Genomic DNA, 19,056 nt, shown 5'->3' on the forward strand with positions numbered 1-19,056 from the left:
TTTTGGCTTTGAGACGGACATAATCTAAATGAGACTTGATTTCATCCAAATACAAGTTTAACTAGATACAAGAAGGGGGTTTCAAACCAACAAGAACATTCTTCATTTGGATCATGAGTCTAACGTCATAGAAACTCGACTTCCAGGTGTTTCTAAAGATTTAACAAATGCTGAGTCAATGTGGAATAATGGGACAAAGCCATTTATTTCAGCTGGGATAAACACAACATCCAAATGAGTGAAAGGAGGGTTGATTACATCAAAATCAAACTTCAACCAGGAGTTAGTTTCAAATCAACTTGAATAATCTTCAATTCCATCATGAGTCCAACACCTTAACACCTCGGCCATCCAGATGTTTCTAAATGATTAACAAGTGCTGAGTCAAAGTGGAATAACGGGTCCGCTTTGATCCACCCAAAATCCAAATGAGTGGAAGGAGAGTTGATTACATCCAATTCAGAGCTAAAAGTCTACCAGGAGTGGGGATCGAACCCACGAGGACATATGTCCATTGGAACTTAAGTCCAACGCCTTAACCTCTCGGCCATCCTGGTTTAGGTAAAGTACAATTAAGTGCTCTGTCAAATTGGAATTAGGGGCATAAAGTCAGTTATTTTTGCTTTGAGACGGACAAAATCTAAATGAGACTTGATTTCATCCAAATACAAGTTTAACTAGATACAAGAAGGGGGTTTCAAACCAACAAGAACATTCTTCATTTGGATCATGAGTCTAACGTCGTAGAAACTCGACTTCCAGGTGTTTCTAAAGATTTAACAAATGCTGAGTCAATGTGGAATAATGGGACAAAGCCATTTATTTCAGCTGGGATAAACACAACATCCAAATGAGTGAAAGGAGGGTTGATTACATCAAAATCAAACTTCAACCAGGAGTTAGTTTCAAATCAACTTGAATAATCTTCAATTCCATCATGAGTCCAACACCTTAACACCTCGGCCATCCAGATGTTTCTAAATGATTAACAAGTGCTGAGTCAAAGTGGAATAACGGGTCCGCTTTGATCCACCCAAAATCCAAATGAGTGGAAGGAGAGTTGATTACATCCAATTCAGAGCTAAAAGTCTACCAGGAGTGGGGATCGAACCCACGAGGACATATGTCCATTGGAACTTAAGTCCAACGCCTTAACCTCTCGGCCATCCTGGTTTAGGTAAAGTACAATTAAGTGCTCTGTCAAATTGGAATTAGGGGCATAAAGTCAGTTATTTTTGCTTTGAGACGGACATAATCTAAATGAGACTTGATTTCATCCAAATACAAGTTTAACTAGATACAAGAAGGGGGTTTCAAACCAACAAGAACATTCTTCATTTGGATCATGAGTCTAACGTCGTAGAAACTCGACTTCCAGGTGTTTCTAAAGATTTAACAAATGCTGAGTCAATGTGGAATAATGGGACAAAGCCATTTATTTCAGCTGGGATAAACACAACATCCAAATGAGTGAAAGGAGGGTTGATTACATCAAAATCAAACTTCAACCAGGAGTTAGTTTCAAATCAACTTGAATAATCTTCAATTCCATCATGAGTCCAACACCTTAACACCTCGGCCATCCAGATGTTTCTAAATGATTAACAAGTGCTGAGTCAAAGTGGAATAACGGGTCCGCTTTGATCCACCCAAAATCCAAATGAGTGGAAGGAGAGTTGATTACATCCAATTCAGAGCTAAAAGTCTACCAGGAGTGGGGATCGAACCCACGAGGACATATGTCCATTGGAACTTAAGTCCAACGCCTTAACCTCTCGGCCATCCTGGTTTAGGTAAAGTACAATTAAGTGCTCTGTCAAATTGGAATTAGGGGCATAAAGTCAGTTATTTTTGCTTTGAGACGGACATAATCTAAATGAGACTTGATTTCATCCAAATACAAGTTTAACTAGATACAAGAAGGGGGTTTCAAACCAACAAGAACATTCTTCATTTGGATCATGAGTCTAACGTCGTAGAAACTCGACTTCCAGGTGTTTCTAAAGATTTAACAAATGCTGAGTCAATGTGGAATAATGGGACAAAGCCATTTATTTCAGCTGGGATAAACACAACATCCAAATGAGTGAAAGGAGGGTTGATTACATCAAAATCAAACTTCAACCAGGAGTTAGTTTCAAATCAACTTGAATAATCTTCAATTCCATCATGAGTCCAACACCTTAACACCTCGGCCATCCAGATGTTTCTAAATGATTAACAAGTGCTGAGTCAAAGTGGAATAACGGGTCCGCTTTGATCCACCCAAAATCCAAATGAGTGGAAGGAGAGTTGATTACATCCAATTCAGAGCTAAAAGTCTACCAGGAGTGGGGATCGAACCCACGAGGACATATGTCCATTGGAACTTAAGTCCAACGCCTTAACCTCTCGGCCATCCTGGTTTAGGTAAAGTACAATTAAGTGCTCTGTCAAATTGGAATTAGGGGCATAAAGTCAGTTATTTTTGCTTTGAGACGGACAAAATCTAAATGAGACTTGATTTCATCCAAATACAAGTTTAACTAGATACAAGAAGGGGGTTTCAAACCAACAAGAACATTCTTCATTTGGATCATGAGTCTAACGTCGTAGAAACTCGACTTCCAGGTGTTTCTAAAGATTTAACAAATGCTGAGTCAATGTGGAATAATGGGACAAAGCCATTTATTTCAGCTGGGATAAACACAACATCCAAATGAGTGAAAGGAGGGTTGATTACATCAAAATCAAACTTCAACCAGGAGTTAGTTTCAAATCAACTTGAATAATCTTCAATTCCATCATGAGTCCAACACCTTAACACCTCGGCCATCCAGATGTTTCTAAATGATTAACAAGTGCTGAGTCAAAGTGGAATAACGGGTCCGCTTTGATCCACCCAAAATCCAAATGAGTGGAAGGAGAGTTGATTACATCCAATTCAGAGCTAAAAGTCTACCAGGAGTGGGGATCGAACCCACGAGGACATATGTCCATTGGAACTTAAGTCCAACGCCTTAACCTCTCGGCCATCCTGGTTTAGGTAAAGTACAATTAAGTGCTCTGTCAAATTGGAATTAGGGGCATAAAGTCAGTTATTTTGCTTTGAGACGGACAAAATCTAAATGAGACTTGATTTCATCCAAATACAAGTTTAACTAGATACAAGAAGGGGGTTTCAAACCAACAAGAACATTCTTCATTTGGATCATGAGTCTAACGTCGTAGAAACTCGACTTCCAGGTGTTTCTAAAGATTTAACAAATGCTGAGTCAATGTGGAATAATGGGACAAAGCCATTTATTTCAGCTGGGATAAACACAACATCCAAATGAGTGAAAGGAGGGTTGATTACATCAAAATCAAACTTCAACCAGGAGTTAGTTTCAAATCAACTTGAATAATCTTCAATTCCATCATGAGTCCAACACCTTAACACCTCGGCCATCCAGATGTTTCTAAATGATTAACAAGTGCTGAGTCAAAGTGGAATAACGGGTCCGCTTTGATCCACCCAAAATCCAAATGAGTGGAAGGAGAGTTGATTACATCCAATTCAGAGCTAAAAGTCTACCAGGAGTGGGGATCGAACCCACGAGGACATATGTCCATTGGAACTTAAGTCCAACGCCTTAACCTCTCGGCCATCCTGGTTTAGGTAAAGTACAATTAAGTGCTCTGTCAAATTGGAATTAGGGGCATAAAGTCAGTTATTTTTGCTTTGAGACGGACAAAATCTAAATGAGACTTGATTTCATCCAAATACAAGTTTAACTAGATACAAGAAGGGGGTTTCAAACCAACAAGAACATTCTTCATTTGGATCATGAGTCTAACGTCGTAGAAACTCGACTTCCAGGTGTTTCTAAAGATTTAACAAATGCTGAGTCAATGTGGAATAATGGGACAAAGCCATTTATTTCAGCTGGGATAAACACAACATCCAAATGAGTGAAAGGAGGGTTGATTACATCAAAATCAAACTTCAACCAGGAGTTAGTTTCAAATCAACTTGAATAATCTTCAATTCCATCATGAGTCCAACACCTTAACACCTCGGCCATCCAGATGTTTCTAAATGATTAACAAGTGCTGAGTCAAAGTGGAATAACGGGTCCGCTTTGATCCACCCAAAATCCAAATGAGTGGAAGGAGAGTTGATTACATCCAATTCAGAGCTAAAAGTCTACCAGGAGTGGGGATCGAACCCACGAGGACATATGTCCATTGGAACTTAAGTCCAACGCCTTAACCTCTCGGCCATCCTGGTTTAGGTAAAGTACAATTAAGTGCTCTGTCAAATTGGAATTAGGGGCATAAAGTCAGTTATTTTTGGCTTTGAGACGGACATAATCTAAATGAGACTTGATTTCATCCAAATACAAGTTTAACTAGATACAAGAAGGGGGTTTCAAACCAACAAGAACATTCTTCATTTGGATCATGAGTCTAACGTCGTAGAAACTCGACTTCCAGGTGTTTCTAAAGATTTAACAAATGCTGAGTCAATGTGGAATAATGGGACAAAGCCATTTATTTCAGCTGGGATAAACACAACATCCAAATGAGTGAAAGGAGGGTTGATTACATCAAAATCAAACTTCAACCAGGAGTTAGTTTCAAATCAACTTGAATAATCTTCAATTCCATCATGAGTCCAACACCTTAACACCTCGGCCATCCAGATGTTTCTAAATGATTAACAAGTGCTGAGTCAAAGTGGAATAACGGGTCCGCTTTGATCCACCCAAAATCCAAATGAGTGGAAGGAGAGTTGATTACATCCAATTCAGAGCTAAAAGTCTACCAGGAGTGGGGATCGAACCCACGAGGACATATGTCCATTGGAACTTAAGTCCAACGCCTTAACCTCTCGGCCATCCTGGTTTAGGTAAAGTACAATTAAGTGCTCTGTCAAATTGGAATTAGGGGCATAAAGTCCGTTATTTTTGCTTTGAGACGGACAAAATCTAAATGAGACTTGATTTCATCCAAATACAAGTTTAACTAGATACAAGAAGGGGGTTTCAAACCAACAAGAACATTCTTCATTTGGATCATGAGTCTAACGTCGTAGAAACTCGACTTCCAGGTGTTTCTAAAGATTTAACAAATGCTGAGTCAATGTGGAATAATGGGACAAAGCCATTTATTTCAGCTGGGATAAACACAACATCCAAATGAGTGAAAGGAGGGTTGATTACATCAAAATCAAACTTCAACCAGGAGTTAGTTTCAAATCAACTTGAATAATCTTCAATTCCATCATGAGTCCAACACCTTAACACCTCGGCCATCCAGATGTTTCTAAATGATTAACAAGTGCTGAGTCAAAGTGGAATAACGGGTCCGCTTTGATCCACCCAAAATCCAAATGAGTGGAAGGAGAGTTGATTACATCCAATTCAGAGCTAAAAGTCTACCAGGAGTGGGGATCGAACCCACGAGGACATATGTCCATTGGAACTTAAGTCCAACGCCTTAACCTCTCGGCCATCCTGGTTTAGGTAAAGTACAATTAAGTGCTCTGTCAAATTGGAATTAGGGGCATAAAGTCAGTTATTTTTGCTTTGAGACGGACATAATCTAAATGAGACTTGATTTCATCCAAATACAAGTTTAACTAGATACAAGAAGGGGGTTTCAAACCAACAAGAACATTCTTCATTTGGATCATGAGTCTAACGTCGTAGAAACTCGACTTCCAGGTGTTTCTAAAGATTTAACAAATGCTGAGTCAATGTGGAATAATGGGACAAAGCCATTTATTTCAGCTGGGATAAACACAACATCCAAATGAGTGAAAGGAGGGTTGATTACATCAAAATCAAACTTCAACCAGGAGTTAGTTTCAAATCAACTTGAATAATCTTCAATTCCATCATGAGTCCAACACCTTAACACCTCGGCCATCCAGATGTTTCTAAATGATTAACAAGTGCTGAGTCAAAGTGGAATAACGGGTCCGCTTTGATCCACCCAAAATCCAAATGAGTGGAAGGAGAGTTGATTACATCCAATTCAGAGCTAAAAGTCTACCAGGAGTGGGGATCGAACCCACGAGGACATATGTCCATTGGAACTTAAGTCCAACGCCTTAACCTCTCGGCCATCCTGGTTTAGGTAAAGTACAATTAAGTGCTCTGTCAAATTGGAATTAGGGGCATAAAGTCAGTTATTTTGCTTTGAGACGGACATAATCTAAATGAGACTTGATTTCATCCAAATACAAGTTTAACTAGATACAAGAAGGGGGTTTCAAACCAACAAGAACATTCTTCATTTGGATCATGAGTCTAACGTCGTAGAAACTCGACTTCCAGGTGTTTCTAAAGATTTAACAAATGCTGAGTCAATGTGGAATAATGGGACAAAGCCATTTATTTCAGCTGGGATAAACACAACATCCAAATGAGTGAAAGGAGGGTTGATTACATCAAAATCAAACTTCAACCAGGAGTTAGTTTCAAATCAACTTGAATAATCTTCAATTCCATCATGAGTCCAACACCTTAACACCTCGGCCATCCAGATGTTTCTAAATGATTAACAAGTGCTGAGTCAAAGTGGAATAACGGGTCCGCTTTGATCCACCCAAAATCCAAATGAGTGGAAGGAGAGTTGATTACATCCAATTCAGAGCTAAAAGTCTACCAGGAGTGGGGATCGAACCCACGAGGACATATGTCCATTGGAACTTAAGTCCAACGCCTTAACCTCTCGGCCATCCTGGTTTAGGTAAAGTACAATTAAGTGCTCTGTCAAATTGGAATTAGGGGCATAAAGTCAGTTATTTTTGCTTTGAGACGGACATAATCTAAATGAGACTTGATTTCATCCAAATACAAGTTTAACTAGATACAAGAAGGGGGTTTCAAACCAACAAGAACATTCTTCATTTGGATCATGAGTCTAACGTCGTAGAAACTCGACTTCCAGGTGTTTCTAAAGATTTAACAAATGCTGAGTCAATGTGGAATAATGGGACAAAGCCATTTATTTCAGCTGGGATAAACACAACATCCAAATGAGTGAAAGGAGGGTTGATTACATCAAAATCAAACTTCAACCAGGAGTTAGTTTCAAATCAACTTGAATAATCTTCAATTCCATCATGAGTCCAACACCTTAACACCTCGGCCATCCAGATGTTTCTAAATGATTAACAAGTGCTGAGTCAAAGTGGAATAACGGGTCCGCTTTGATCCACCCAAAATCCAAATGAGTGGAAGGAGAGTTGATTACATCCAATTCAGAGCTAAAAGTCTACCAGGAGTGGGGATCGAACCCACGAGGACATATGTCCATTGGAACTTAAGTCCAACGCCTTAACCTCTCGGCCATCCTGGTTTAGGTAAAGTACAATTAAGTGCTCTGTCAAATTGGAATTAGGGGCATAAAGTCAGTTATTTTTGGCTTTGAGACGGACATAATCTAAATGAGACTTGATTTCATCCAAATACAAGTTTAACTAGATACAAGAAGGGGGTTTCAAACCAACAAGAACATTCTTCATTTGGATCATGAGTCTAACGTCGTAGAAACTCGACTTCCAGGTGTTTCTAAAGATTTAACAAATGCTGAGTCAATGTGGAATAATGGGACAAAGCCATTTATTTCAGCTGGGATAAACACAACATCCAAATGAGTGAAAGGAGGGTTGATTACATCAAAATCAAACTTCAACCAGGAGTTAGTTTCAAATCAACTTGAATAATCTTCAATTCCATCATGAGTCCAACACCTTAACACCTCGGCCATCCAGATGTTTCTAAATGATTAACAAGTGCTGAGTCAAAGTGGAATAACGGGTCCGCTTTGATCCACCCAAAATCCAAATGAGTGGAAGGAGAGTTGATTACATCCAATTCAGAGCTAAAAGTCTACCAGGAGTGGGGATCGAACCCACGAGGACATATGTCCATTGGAACTTAAGTCCAACGCCTTAACCTCTCGGCCATCCTGGTTTAGGTAAAGTACAATTAAGTGCTCTGTCAAATTGGAATTAGGGGCATAAAGTCAGTTATTTTTGCTTTGAGACGGACATAATCTAAATGAGACTTGATTTCATCCAAATACAAGTTTAACTAGATACAAGAAGGGGGTTTCAAACCAACAAGAACATTCTTCATTTGGATCATGAGTCTAACGTCGTAGAAACTCGACTTCCAGGTGTTTCTAAAGATTTAACAAATGCTGAGTCAATGTGGAATAATGGGACAAAGCCATTTATTTCAGCTGGGATAAACACAACATCCAAATGAGTGAAAGGAGGGTTGATTACATCAAAATCAAACTTCAACCAGGAGTTAGTTTCAAATCAACTTGAATAATCTTCAATTCCATCATGAGTCCAACACCTTAACACCTCGGCCATCCAGATGTTTCTAAATGATTAACAAGTGCTGAGTCAAAGTGGAATAACGGGTCCGCTTTGATCCACCCAAAATCCAAATGAGTGGAAGGAGAGTTGATTACATCCAATTCAGAGCTAAAAGTCTACCAGGAGTGGGGATCGAACCCACGAGGACATATGTCCATTGGAACTTAAGTCCAACGCCTTAACCTCTCGGCCATCCTGGTTTAGGTAAAGTACAATTAAGTGCTCTGTCAAATTGGAATTAGGGGCATAAAGTCAGTTATTTTTGCTTTGAGACGGACATAATCTAAATGAGACTTGATTTCATCCAAATACAAGTTTAACTAGATACAAGAAGGGGGTTTCAAACCAACAAGAACATTCTTCATTTGGATCATGAGTCTAACGTCATAGAAACTCGACTTCCAGGTGTTTCTAAAGATTTAACAAATGCTGAGTCAATGTGGAATAATGGGACAAAGCCATTTATTTCAGCTGGGATAAACACAACATCCAAATGAGTGAAAGGAGGGTTGATTACATCAAAATCAAACTTCAACCAGGAGTTAGTTTCAAATCAACTTGAATAATCTTCAATTCCATCATGAGTCCAACACCTTAACACCTCGGCCATCCAGATGTTTCTAAATGATTAACAAGTGCTGAGTCAAAGTGGAATAACGGGTCCGCTTTGATCCACCCAAAATCCAAATGAGTGGAAGGAGAGTTGATTACATCCAATTCAGAGCTAAAAGTCTACCAGGAGTGGGGATCGAACCCACGAGGACATATGTCCATTGGAACTTAAGTCCAACGCCTTAACCTCTCGGCCATCCTGGTTTAGGTAAAGTACAATTAAGTGCTCTGTCAAATTGGAATTAGGGGCATAAAGTCAGTTATTTTTGCTTTGAGACGGACAAAATCTAAATGAGACTTGATTTCATCCAAATACAAGTTTAACTAGATACAAGAAGGGGGTTTCAAACCAACAAGAACATTCTTCATTTGGATCATGAGTCTAACGTCGTAGAAACTCGACTTCCAGGTGTTTCTAAAGATTTAACAAATGCTGAGTCAATGTGGAATAATGGGACAAAGCCATTTATTTCAGCTGGGATAAACACAACATCCAAATGAGTGAAAGGAGGGTTGATTACATCAAAATCAAACTTCAACCAGGAGTTAGTTTCAAATCAACTTGAATAATCTTCAATTCCATCATGAGTCCAACACCTTAACACCTCGGCCATCCAGATGTTTCTAAATGATTAACAAGTGCTGAGTCAAAGTGGAATAACGGGTCCGCTTTGATCCACCCAAAATCCAAATGAGTGGAAGGAGAGTTGATTACATCCAATTCAGAGCTAAAAGTCTACCAGGAGTGGGGATCGAACCCACGAGGACATATGTCCATTGGAACTTAAGTCCAACGCCTTAACCTCTCGGCCATCCTGGTTTAGGTAAAGTACAATTAAGTGCTCTGTCAAATTGGAATTAGGGGCATAAAGTCCGTTATTTTTGCTTTGAGACGGACATAATCTAAATGAGACTTGATTTCATCCAAATACAAGTTTAACTAGATACAAGAAGGGGGTTTCAAACCAACAAGAACATTCTTCATTTGGATCATGAGTCTAACGTCGTAGAAACTCGACTTCCAGGTGTTTCTAAAGATTTAACAAATGCTGAGTCAATGTGGAATAATGGGACAAAGCCATTTATTTCAGCTGGGATCAACACAACATCCAAATGAGTGAAAGGAGGGTTGATTACATCAAAATCAAACTTCAACCAGGAGTTAGTTTCAAATCAACTTGAATAATCTTCAATTCCATCATGAGTCCAACACCTTAACACCTCGGCCATCCAGATGTTTCTAAATGATTAACAAGTGCTGAGTCAAAGTGGAATAACGGGTCCGCTTTGATCCACCCAAAATCCAAATGAGTGGAAGGAGAGTTGATTACATCCAATTCAGAGCTAAAAGTCTACCAGGAGTGGGGATCGAACCCACGAGGACATATGTCCATTGGAACTTAAGTCCAACGCCTTAACCTCTCGGCCATCCTGGTTTAGGTAAAGTACAATTAAGTGCTCTGTCAAATTGGAATTAGGGGCATAAAGTCCGTTATTTTTGCTTTGAGACGGACATAATCTAAATGAGACTTGATTTCATCCAAATACAAGTTTAACTAGATACAAGAAGGGGGTTTCAAACCAACAAGAACATTCTTCATTTGGATCATGAGTCTAACGTCATAGAAACTCGACTTCCAGGTGTTTCTAAAGATTTAACAAATGCTGAGTCAATGTGGAATAATGGGACAAAGCCATTTATTTCAGCTGGGATAAACACAACATCCAAATGAGTGAAAGGAGGGTTGATTACATCAAAATCAAACTTCAACCAGGAGTTAGTTTCAAATCAACTTGAATAATCTTCAATTCCATCATGAGTCCAACACCTTAACACCTCGGCCATCCAGATGTTTCTAAATGATTAACAAGTGCTGAGTCAAAGTGGAATAACGGGTCCGCTTTGATCCACCCAAAATCCAAATGAGTGGAAGGAGAGTTGATTACATCCAATTCAGAGCTAAAAGTCTACCAGGAGTGGGGATCGAACCCACGAGGACATATGTCCATTGGAACTTAAGTCCAACGCCTTAACCTCTCGGCCATCCTGGTTTAGGTAAAGTACAATTAAGTGCTCTGTCAAATTGGAATTAGGGGCATAAAGTCAGTTATTTTTGGCTTTGAGACGGACAAAATCTAAATGAGACTTGATTTCATCCAAATACAAGTTTAACTAGATACAAGAAGGGGGTTTCAAACCAACAAGAACATTCTTCATTTGGATCATGAGTCTAACGTCGTAGAAACTCGACTTCCAGGTGTTTCTAAAGATTTAACAAATGCTGAGTCAATGTGGAATAATGGGACAAAGCCATTTATTTCAGCTGGGATCAACACAACATCCAAATGAGTGAAAGGAGGGTTGATTACATCAAAATCAAACTTCAACCAGGAGTTAGTTTCAAATCAACTTGAATAATCTTCAATTCCATCATGAGTCCAACACCTTAACACCTCGGCCATCCAGATGTTTCTAAATGATTAACAAGTGCTGAGTCAAAGTGGAATAACGGGTCCGCTTTGATCCACCCAAAATCCAAATGAGTGGAAGGAGAGTTGATTACATCCAATTCAGAGCTAAAAGTCTACCAGGAGTGGGGATCGAACCCACGAGGACATATGTCCATTGGAACTTAAGTCCAACGCCTTAACCTCTCGGCCATCCTGGTTTAGGTAAAGTACAATTAAGTGCTCTGTCAAATTGGAATTAGGGGCATAAAGTCCGTTATTTTTGCTTTGAGACGGACATAATCTAAATGAGACTTGATTTCATCCAAATACAAGTTTAACTAGATACAAGAAGGGGGTTTCAAACCAACAAGAACATTCTTCATTTGGATCATGAGTCTAACGTCGTAGAAACTCGACTTCCAGGTGTTTCTAAAGATTTAACAAATGCTGAGTCAATGTGGAATAATGGGACAAAGCCATTTATTTCAGCTGGGATCAACACAACATCCAAATGAGTGAAAGGAGGGTTGATTACATCAAAATCAAACTTCAACCAGGAGTTAGTTTCAAATCAACTTGAATAATCTTCAATTCCATCATGAGTCCAACACCTTAACACCTCGGCCATCCAGATGTTTCTAAATGATTAACAAGTGCTGAGTCAAAGTGGAATAACGGGTCCGCTTTGATCCACCCAAAATCCAAATGAGTGGAAGGAGAGTTGATTACATCCAATTCAGAGCTAAAAGTCTACCAGGAGTGGGGATCGAACCCACGAGGACATATGTCCATTGGAACTTAAGTCCAACGCCTTAACCTCTCGGCCATCCTGGTTTAGGTAAAGTACAATTAAGTGCTCTGTCAAATTGGAATTAGGGGCATAAAGTCCGTTATTTTTGCTTTGAGACGGACAAAATCTAAATGAGACTTGATTTCATCCAAATACAAGTTTAACTAGATACAAGAAGGGGGTTTCAAACCAACAAGAACATTCTTCATTTGGATCATGAGTCTAACGTCGTAGAAACTCGACTTCCAGGTGTTTCTAAAGATTTAACAAATGCTGAGTCAATGTGGAATAATGGGACAAAGCCATTTATTTCAGCTGGGATAAACACAACATCCAAATGAGTGAAAGGAGGGTTGATTACATCAAAATCAAACTTCAACCAGGAGTTAGTTTCAAATCAACTTGAATAATCTTCAATTCCATCATGAGTCCAACACCTTAACACCTCGGCCATCCAGATGTTTCTAAATGATTAACAAGTGCTGAGTCAAAGTGGAATAACGGGTCCGCTTTGATCCACCCAAAATCCAAATGAGTGGAAGGAGAGTTGATTACATCCAATTCAGAGCTAAAAGTCTACCAGGAGTGGGGATCGAACCCACGAGGACATATGTCCATTGGAACTTAAGTCCAACGCCTTAACCTCTCGGCCATCCTGGTTTAGGTAAAGTACAATTAAGTGCTCTGTCAAATTGGAATTAGGGGCATAAAGTCAGTTATTTTTGCTTTGAGACGGACAAAATCTAAATGAGACTTGATTTCATCCAAATACAAGTTTAACTAGATACAAGAAGGGGGTTTCAAACCAACAAGAACATTCTTCATTTGGATCATGAGTCTAACGTCGTAGAAACTCGACTTCCAGGTGTTTCTAAAGATTTAACAAATGCTGAGTCAATGTGGAATAATGGGACAAAGCCATTTATTTCAGCTGGGATAAACACAACATCCAAATGAGTGAAAGGAGGGTTGATTACATCAAAATCAAACTTCAACCAGGAGTTAGTTTCAAATCAACTTGAATAATCTTCAATTCCATCATGAGTCCAACACCTTAACACCTCGGCCATCCAGATGTTTCTAAATGATTAACAAGTGCTGAGTCAAAGTGGAATAACGGGTCCGCTTTGATCCACCCAAAATCCAAATGAGTGGAAGGAGAGTTGATTACATCCAATTCAGAGCTAAAAGTCTACCAGGAGTGGGGATCGAACCCACGAGGACATATGTCCATTGGAACTTAAGTCCAACGCCTTAACCTCTCGGCCATCCTGGTTTAGGTAAAGTACAATTAAGTGCTCTGTCAAATTGGAATTAGGGGCATAAAGTCAGTTATTTTTGCTTTGAGACGGACATAATCTAAATGAGACTTGATTTCATCCAAATACAAGTTTAACTAGATACAAGAAGGGGGTTTCAAACCAACAAGAACATTCTTCATTTGGATCATGAGTCTAACGTCGTAGAAACTCGACTTCCAGGTGTTTCTAAAGATTTAACAAATGCTGAGTCAATGTGGAATAATGGGACAAAGCCATTTATTTCAGCTGGGATAAACACAACATCCAAATGAGTGAAAGGAGGGTTGATTACATCAAAATCAAACTTCAACCAGGAGTTAGTTTCAAATCAACTTGAATAATCTTCAATTCCATCATGAGTCCAACACCTTAACACCTCGGCCATCCAGATGTTTCTAAATGATTAACAAGTGCTGAGTCAAAGTGGAATAACGGGTCCGCTTTGATCCACCCAAAATCCAAATGAGTGGAAGGAGAGTTGATTACATCCAATTCAGAGCTAAAAGTCTACCAGGAGTGGGGATCGAACCCACGAGGACATATGTCCATTGGAACTTAAGTCCAACGCCTTAACCTCTCGGCCATCCTGGTTTAGGTAAAGTACAATTAAGTGCTCTGTCAAATTGGAATTAGGGGCATAAAGTCAGTTATTTTTGCTTTGAGACGGACATAATCTAAATGAGACTTGATTTCATCCAAATACAAGTTTAACTAGATACAAGAAGGGGGTTTCAAACCAACAAGAACATTCTTCATTTGGATCATGAGTCTAACGTCGTAGAAACTCGACTTCCAGGTGTTTCTAAAGATTTAACAAATGCTGAGTCAATGTGGAATAATGGGACAAAGCCATTTATTTCAGCTGGGATAAACACAACATCCAAATGAGTGAAAGGAGGGTTGATTACATCAAAATCAAACTTCAACCAGGAGTTAGTTTCAAATCAACTTGAATAATCTTCAATTCCATCATGAGTCCAACACCTTAACACCTCGGCCATCCAGATGTTTCTAAATGATTAACAAGTGCTGAGTCAAAGTGGAATAACGGGTCCGCTTTGATCCACCCAAAATCCAAATGAGTGGAAGGAGAGTTGATTACATCCAATTCAGAGCTAAAAGTCTACCAGGAGTGGGGATCGAACCCACGAGGACATATGTCCATTGGAACTTAAGTCCAACGCCTTAACCTCTCGGCCATCCTGGTTTAGGTAAAGTACAATTAAGTGCTCTGTCAAATTGGAATTAGGGGCATAAAGTCCGTTATTTTTGCTTTGAGACGGACATAATCTAAATGAGACTTGATTTCATCCAAATACAAGTTTAACTAGATACAAGAAGGGGGTTTCAAACCAACAAGAACATTCTTCATTTGGATCATGAGTCTAACGTCGTAGAAACTCGACTTCCAGGTGTTTCTAAAGATTTAACAAATGCTGAGTCAATGTGGAATAATGGGACAAAGCCATTTATTTCAGCTGGGATAAACACAACATCCAAATGAGTGAAAGGAGGGTTGATTACATCAAAATCAAACTTCAACCAGGAGTTAGTTTCAAATCAACTTGAATAATCTTCAATTCCATCATGAGTCCAACACCTTAACACCTCGGCCATCCAGATGTTTCTAAATGATTAACAAGTGCTGAGTCAAAGTGGAATAACGGGTCCGCTTTGATCCACCCAAAATCCAAATGAGTGGAAGGAGAGTTGATTACATCCAATTCAGAGCTAAAAGTCTACCAGGAGTGGGGATCGAACCCACGAGGACATATGTCCATTGGAACTTAAGTCCAACGCCTTAACCTCTCGGCCATCCTGGTTTAGGTAAAGTACAATTAAGTGCTCTGTCAAATTGGAATTAGGGGCATAAAGTCAGTTATTTTTGCTTTGAGACGGACATAATCTAAATGAGACTTGATTTCATCCAAATACAAGTTTAACTAGATACAAGAAGGGGGTTTCAAACCAACAAGAACATTCTTCATTTGGATCATGAGTCTAACGTCGTAGAAACTCGACTTCCAGGTGTTTCTAAAGATTTAACAAATGCTGAGTCAATGTGGAATAATGGGACAAAGCCATTTATTTCAGCTGGGATCAACACAACATCCAAATGAGTGAAAGGAGGGTTGATTACATCAAAATCAAACTTCAACCAGGAGTTAGTTTCAAATCAACTTGAATAATCTTCAATTCCATCATGAGTCCAACACCTTAACACCTCGGCCATCCAGATGTTTCTAAATGATTAACAAGTGCTGAGTCAAAGTGGAATAACGGGTCCGCTTTGATCCACCCAAAATCCAAATGAGTGGAAGGAGAGTTGATTACATCCAATTCAGAGCTAAAAGTCTACCAGGAGTGGGGATCGAACCCACGAGGACATATGTCCATTGGAACTTAAGTCCAACGCCTTAACCTCTCGGCCATCCTGGTTTAGGTAAAGTACAATTAAGTGCTCTGTCAAATTGGAATTAGGGGCATAAAGTCCGTTATTTTTGCTTTGAGACGGACATAATCTAAATGAGACTTGATTTCATCCAAATACAAGTTTAACTAGATACAAGAAGGGGGTTTCAAACCAACAAGAACATTCTTCATTTGGATCATGAGTCTAACGTCGTAGAAACTCGACTTCCAGGTGTTTCTAAAGATTTAACAAATGCTGAGTCAATGTGGAATAATGGGACAAAGCCATTTATTTCAGCTGGGATAAACACAACATCCAAATGAGTGAAAGGAGGGTTGATTACATCAAAATCAAACTTCAACCAGGAGTTAGTTTCAAATCAACTTGAATAATCTTCAATTCCATCATGAGTCCAACACCTTAACACCTCGGCCATCCAGATGTTTCTAAATGATTAACAAGTGCTGAGTCAAAGTGGAATAACGGGTCCGCTTTGATCCACCCAAAATCCAAATGAGTGGAAGGAGAGTTGATTACATCCAATTCAGAGCTAAAAGTCTACCAGGAGTGGGGATCGAACCCACGAGGACATATGTCCATTGGAACTTACGTCCAACGCCTTAACCTCTCGACCATCCTGGTTTAAGTAAAGTACAATTAAGTGCTCTGTCAAATTGGAATTAGGGGCATAAAGTCAGTTATTTTTGCTTTGAGACTGACAAAATCTAAATGAGACTTGATTTCATCCAAATACAAGTTTAACTAGATACAAGAAGGGGGTTTCAAACCAACAAGAACATTCTTCATTTGGATCATGAGTCTAACGTCATAGAAACTCGACTTCCAGGTGTTTCTAAAGATTTAACAAATGCTGAGTCAATGTGGAATAATGGGACAAAGCCATTTATTTCAGCTGGGATAAACACAACATCCAAATGAGTGAAAGGAGAGTTGATTACATCAAAATCAAACTTCAACCAGGAGTTAGTTTCAAATCAACTTGAATAATCTTCAATTCCATCATGAGTCCAACACCTTAACACCTCGGCCATCCAGATGTTTCTAAATGATTAACAAGTGCTGAGTCAAAGTGGAATAACGGGTCCGCTTTGATCCACCCAAAATCCAAATGAGTGGAAGGAGAGTTGATTACATCCAATTCAGAGCTAAAAGTCTACCAGGAGTGGGGATCGAACCCACGAGGACATATGTCCATTGGAACTTAAGTCCAACGCCTTAACCTCTCGGCCATCCTGGTTTAGGTAAAGTACAATTAAGTGCTCTGTCAAATTGGAATTAGGGGCATAAAGTCCGTTATTTTTGGCTTTGAGACGGACAAAATCTAAATGAGACTTGATTTCATCCAAATACAAGTTTAACTAGATACAAGAAGGGGGTTTCAAACCAACAAGAACATTCTTCATTTTGATCATGAGTCTAACGTCGTAGAAACTCGACTTCCAGGTGTTTCTAAAGATTTAACAAATGCTGAGTCAATGTGGAATAATGGGACAAAGCCATTTATTTCAGCTGGGATAAACACAACATCCAAATGAGTGAAAGGAGGGTTGATTACATCAAAATCAAACTTCAACCAGGAGTTAGTTTCAAATCAACTTGAATAATCTTCAATTCCATCATGAGTCCAACACCTTAACACCTCGGCCATCCAGATGTTTCTAAATGATTAACAAGTGCTGAGTCAAAGTGGAATAACGGGTCCGCTTTGATCCACCCAAAATCCAAATGAGTGGAAGGAGAGTTGATTACATCCAATTCAGAGCTAAAAGTCTACCAGGAGTGGGGATCGAACCCACGAGGACATATGTCCATTGGAACTTAAGTCCAACGCCTTAACCTCTCGGCCATCCTGGTTTAGGTAAAGTACAATTAAGTGCTCTGTCAAATTGGAATTAGGGGCATAAAGTCCGTTATTTTTGCTTTGAGACGGACATAATCTAAATGAGACTTGATTTCATCCAAATACAAGTTTAACTAGATACAAGAAGGGGGTTTCAAACCAACAAGAACATTCTTCATTTGGATCATGAGTCTAACGTCGTAGAAACTCGACTTCCAGGTGTTTCTAAAGATTTAACAAATGCTGAGTCAATGTGGAATAATGGGACAAAGCCATTTATTTCAGCTGGGATCAACACAACATCCAAATGAGTGAAAGGAGGGTTGATTACATCAAAATCAAACTTCAACCAGGAGTTAGTTTCAAATCAACTTGAATAATCTTCAATTCCATCATGAGTCCAACACCTTAACACCTCGGCCATCCAGATGTTTCTAAATGATTAACAAGTGCTGAGTCAAAGTGGAATAACGGGTCCGCTTTGATCCACCCAAAATCCAAATGAGTGGAAGGAGAGTTGATTACATCCAATTCAGAGCTAAAAGTCTACCAGGAGTGGGGATCGAACCCACGAGGACATATGTCCATTGGAACTTAAGTCCAACGCCTTAACCTCTCGGCCATCCTGGTTTAGGTAAAGTACAATTAAGTGCTCTGTCAAATTGGAATTAGGGGCATAAAGTCAGTTATTTTGGCTTTGAGACGGACAAAATCTAAATGAGACTTGATTTCATCCAAATACAAGTTTAACTAGATACAAGAAGGGGGTTTCAAACCAACAAGAACATTCTTCATTTGGATCATGAGTCTAACGTCGTAGAAACTCGACTTCCAGGTGTTTCTAAAGATTTAACAAATGCTGAGTCAATGTGGAATAATGGGACAAAGCCATTTATTTCAGCTGGGATCAACACAACATCCAAATGAGTGAAAGGAGGGTTGATTACATCAAAATCAAACTTCAACCAGGAGTTAGTTTCAAATCAACTTGAATAATCTTCAATTCCATCATGAGTCCAACACCTTAACACCTCGGCCATCCAGATGTTTCTAAATGATTAACAAGTGCTGAGTCAAAGTGGAATAACGGGTCCGCTTTGATCCACCCAAAATCCAAATGAGTGGAAGGAGAGTTGATTACATCCAATTCAGAGCTAAAAGTCTACCAGGAGTGGGGATCGAACCCACGAGGACATATGTCCATTGGAACTTAAGTCCAACGCCTTAACCTCTCGGCCATCCTGGTTTAGGTAAAGTACAATT

The 19,056-nt window shown here is 39.4% G+C and overlaps 31 non-coding genes across 31 annotated transcripts; all 31 read right to left on the bottom strand.

The window, feature by feature from the left end:
• Window positions 1-474: 474 nt before the first annotated feature.
• trnal-uaa lies at window positions 475-557 on the bottom strand. The gene has a single exon. It is a non-coding gene; the product is annotated as a tRNA-Leu (tRNA).
• A 533-nt stretch (window positions 558-1,090) lies between these two features.
• trnal-uaa lies at window positions 1,091-1,173 on the bottom strand. The gene has a single exon. It is a non-coding gene; the product is annotated as a tRNA-Leu (tRNA).
• Window positions 1,174-1,706: 533 nt separating this feature from the next.
• trnal-uaa lies at window positions 1,707-1,789 on the bottom strand. The gene has a single exon. It is a non-coding gene; the product is annotated as a tRNA-Leu (tRNA).
• Window positions 1,790-2,322: 533 nt separating this feature from the next.
• Window positions 2,323-2,405, bottom strand: trnal-uaa. Its single transcript has one exon. It is a non-coding gene; the product is annotated as a tRNA-Leu (tRNA).
• A 533-nt stretch (window positions 2,406-2,938) lies between these two features.
• trnal-uaa lies at window positions 2,939-3,021 on the bottom strand. The gene has a single exon. It is a non-coding gene; the product is annotated as a tRNA-Leu (tRNA).
• Window positions 3,022-3,553: 532 nt separating this feature from the next.
• On the bottom strand, window positions 3,554-3,636 carry trnal-uaa. The gene has a single exon. It is a non-coding gene; the product is annotated as a tRNA-Leu (tRNA).
• Window positions 3,637-4,169: 533 nt separating this feature from the next.
• trnal-uaa lies at window positions 4,170-4,252 on the bottom strand. Its single transcript has one exon. It is a non-coding gene; the product is annotated as a tRNA-Leu (tRNA).
• A 534-nt stretch (window positions 4,253-4,786) lies between these two features.
• trnal-uaa lies at window positions 4,787-4,869 on the bottom strand. Its single transcript has one exon. It is a non-coding gene; the product is annotated as a tRNA-Leu (tRNA).
• Window positions 4,870-5,402: 533 nt separating this feature from the next.
• Window positions 5,403-5,485, bottom strand: trnal-uaa. The gene has a single exon. It is a non-coding gene; the product is annotated as a tRNA-Leu (tRNA).
• Window positions 5,486-6,018: 533 nt separating this feature from the next.
• On the bottom strand, window positions 6,019-6,101 carry trnal-uaa. The gene has a single exon. It is a non-coding gene; the product is annotated as a tRNA-Leu (tRNA).
• A 532-nt stretch (window positions 6,102-6,633) lies between these two features.
• trnal-uaa lies at window positions 6,634-6,716 on the bottom strand. The gene has a single exon. It is a non-coding gene; the product is annotated as a tRNA-Leu (tRNA).
• Window positions 6,717-7,249: 533 nt separating this feature from the next.
• On the bottom strand, window positions 7,250-7,332 carry trnal-uaa. The gene has a single exon. It is a non-coding gene; the product is annotated as a tRNA-Leu (tRNA).
• Window positions 7,333-7,866: 534 nt separating this feature from the next.
• On the bottom strand, window positions 7,867-7,949 carry trnal-uaa. The gene has a single exon. It is a non-coding gene; the product is annotated as a tRNA-Leu (tRNA).
• A 533-nt stretch (window positions 7,950-8,482) lies between these two features.
• Window positions 8,483-8,565, bottom strand: trnal-uaa. The gene has a single exon. It is a non-coding gene; the product is annotated as a tRNA-Leu (tRNA).
• A 533-nt stretch (window positions 8,566-9,098) lies between these two features.
• trnal-uaa lies at window positions 9,099-9,181 on the bottom strand. The gene has a single exon. It is a non-coding gene; the product is annotated as a tRNA-Leu (tRNA).
• A 533-nt stretch (window positions 9,182-9,714) lies between these two features.
• Window positions 9,715-9,797, bottom strand: trnal-uaa. Its single transcript has one exon. It is a non-coding gene; the product is annotated as a tRNA-Leu (tRNA).
• A 533-nt stretch (window positions 9,798-10,330) lies between these two features.
• trnal-uaa lies at window positions 10,331-10,413 on the bottom strand. Its single transcript has one exon. It is a non-coding gene; the product is annotated as a tRNA-Leu (tRNA).
• Window positions 10,414-10,946: 533 nt separating this feature from the next.
• Window positions 10,947-11,029, bottom strand: trnal-uaa. The gene has a single exon. It is a non-coding gene; the product is annotated as a tRNA-Leu (tRNA).
• Window positions 11,030-11,563: 534 nt separating this feature from the next.
• Window positions 11,564-11,646, bottom strand: trnal-uaa. The gene has a single exon. It is a non-coding gene; the product is annotated as a tRNA-Leu (tRNA).
• Window positions 11,647-12,179: 533 nt separating this feature from the next.
• On the bottom strand, window positions 12,180-12,262 carry trnal-uaa. The gene has a single exon. It is a non-coding gene; the product is annotated as a tRNA-Leu (tRNA).
• Window positions 12,263-12,795: 533 nt separating this feature from the next.
• trnal-uaa lies at window positions 12,796-12,878 on the bottom strand. Its single transcript has one exon. It is a non-coding gene; the product is annotated as a tRNA-Leu (tRNA).
• Window positions 12,879-13,411: 533 nt separating this feature from the next.
• On the bottom strand, window positions 13,412-13,494 carry trnal-uaa. Its single transcript has one exon. It is a non-coding gene; the product is annotated as a tRNA-Leu (tRNA).
• A 533-nt stretch (window positions 13,495-14,027) lies between these two features.
• Window positions 14,028-14,110, bottom strand: trnal-uaa. Its single transcript has one exon. It is a non-coding gene; the product is annotated as a tRNA-Leu (tRNA).
• A 533-nt stretch (window positions 14,111-14,643) lies between these two features.
• Window positions 14,644-14,726, bottom strand: trnal-uaa. Its single transcript has one exon. It is a non-coding gene; the product is annotated as a tRNA-Leu (tRNA).
• Window positions 14,727-15,259: 533 nt separating this feature from the next.
• On the bottom strand, window positions 15,260-15,342 carry trnal-uaa. The gene has a single exon. It is a non-coding gene; the product is annotated as a tRNA-Leu (tRNA).
• Window positions 15,343-15,875: 533 nt separating this feature from the next.
• Window positions 15,876-15,958, bottom strand: trnal-uaa. The gene has a single exon. It is a non-coding gene; the product is annotated as a tRNA-Leu (tRNA).
• Window positions 15,959-16,491: 533 nt separating this feature from the next.
• trnal-uaa lies at window positions 16,492-16,574 on the bottom strand. Its single transcript has one exon. It is a non-coding gene; the product is annotated as a tRNA-Leu (tRNA).
• A 533-nt stretch (window positions 16,575-17,107) lies between these two features.
• Window positions 17,108-17,190, bottom strand: trnal-uaa. The gene has a single exon. It is a non-coding gene; the product is annotated as a tRNA-Leu (tRNA).
• Window positions 17,191-17,724: 534 nt separating this feature from the next.
• trnal-uaa lies at window positions 17,725-17,807 on the bottom strand. Its single transcript has one exon. It is a non-coding gene; the product is annotated as a tRNA-Leu (tRNA).
• Window positions 17,808-18,340: 533 nt separating this feature from the next.
• trnal-uaa lies at window positions 18,341-18,423 on the bottom strand. Its single transcript has one exon. It is a non-coding gene; the product is annotated as a tRNA-Leu (tRNA).
• A 533-nt stretch (window positions 18,424-18,956) lies between these two features.
• trnal-uaa lies at window positions 18,957-19,039 on the bottom strand. The gene has a single exon. It is a non-coding gene; the product is annotated as a tRNA-Leu (tRNA).
• Window positions 19,040-19,056: the final 17 nt, after the last annotated feature.

Source organism: Coregonus clupeaformis, chromosome 17 (assembly GCF_020615455.1).
Source record: "Coregonus clupeaformis isolate EN_2021a chromosome 17, ASM2061545v1, whole genome shotgun sequence".
NCBI lineage: Eukaryota > Metazoa > Chordata > Actinopteri > Salmoniformes > Salmonidae > Coregonus > Coregonus clupeaformis.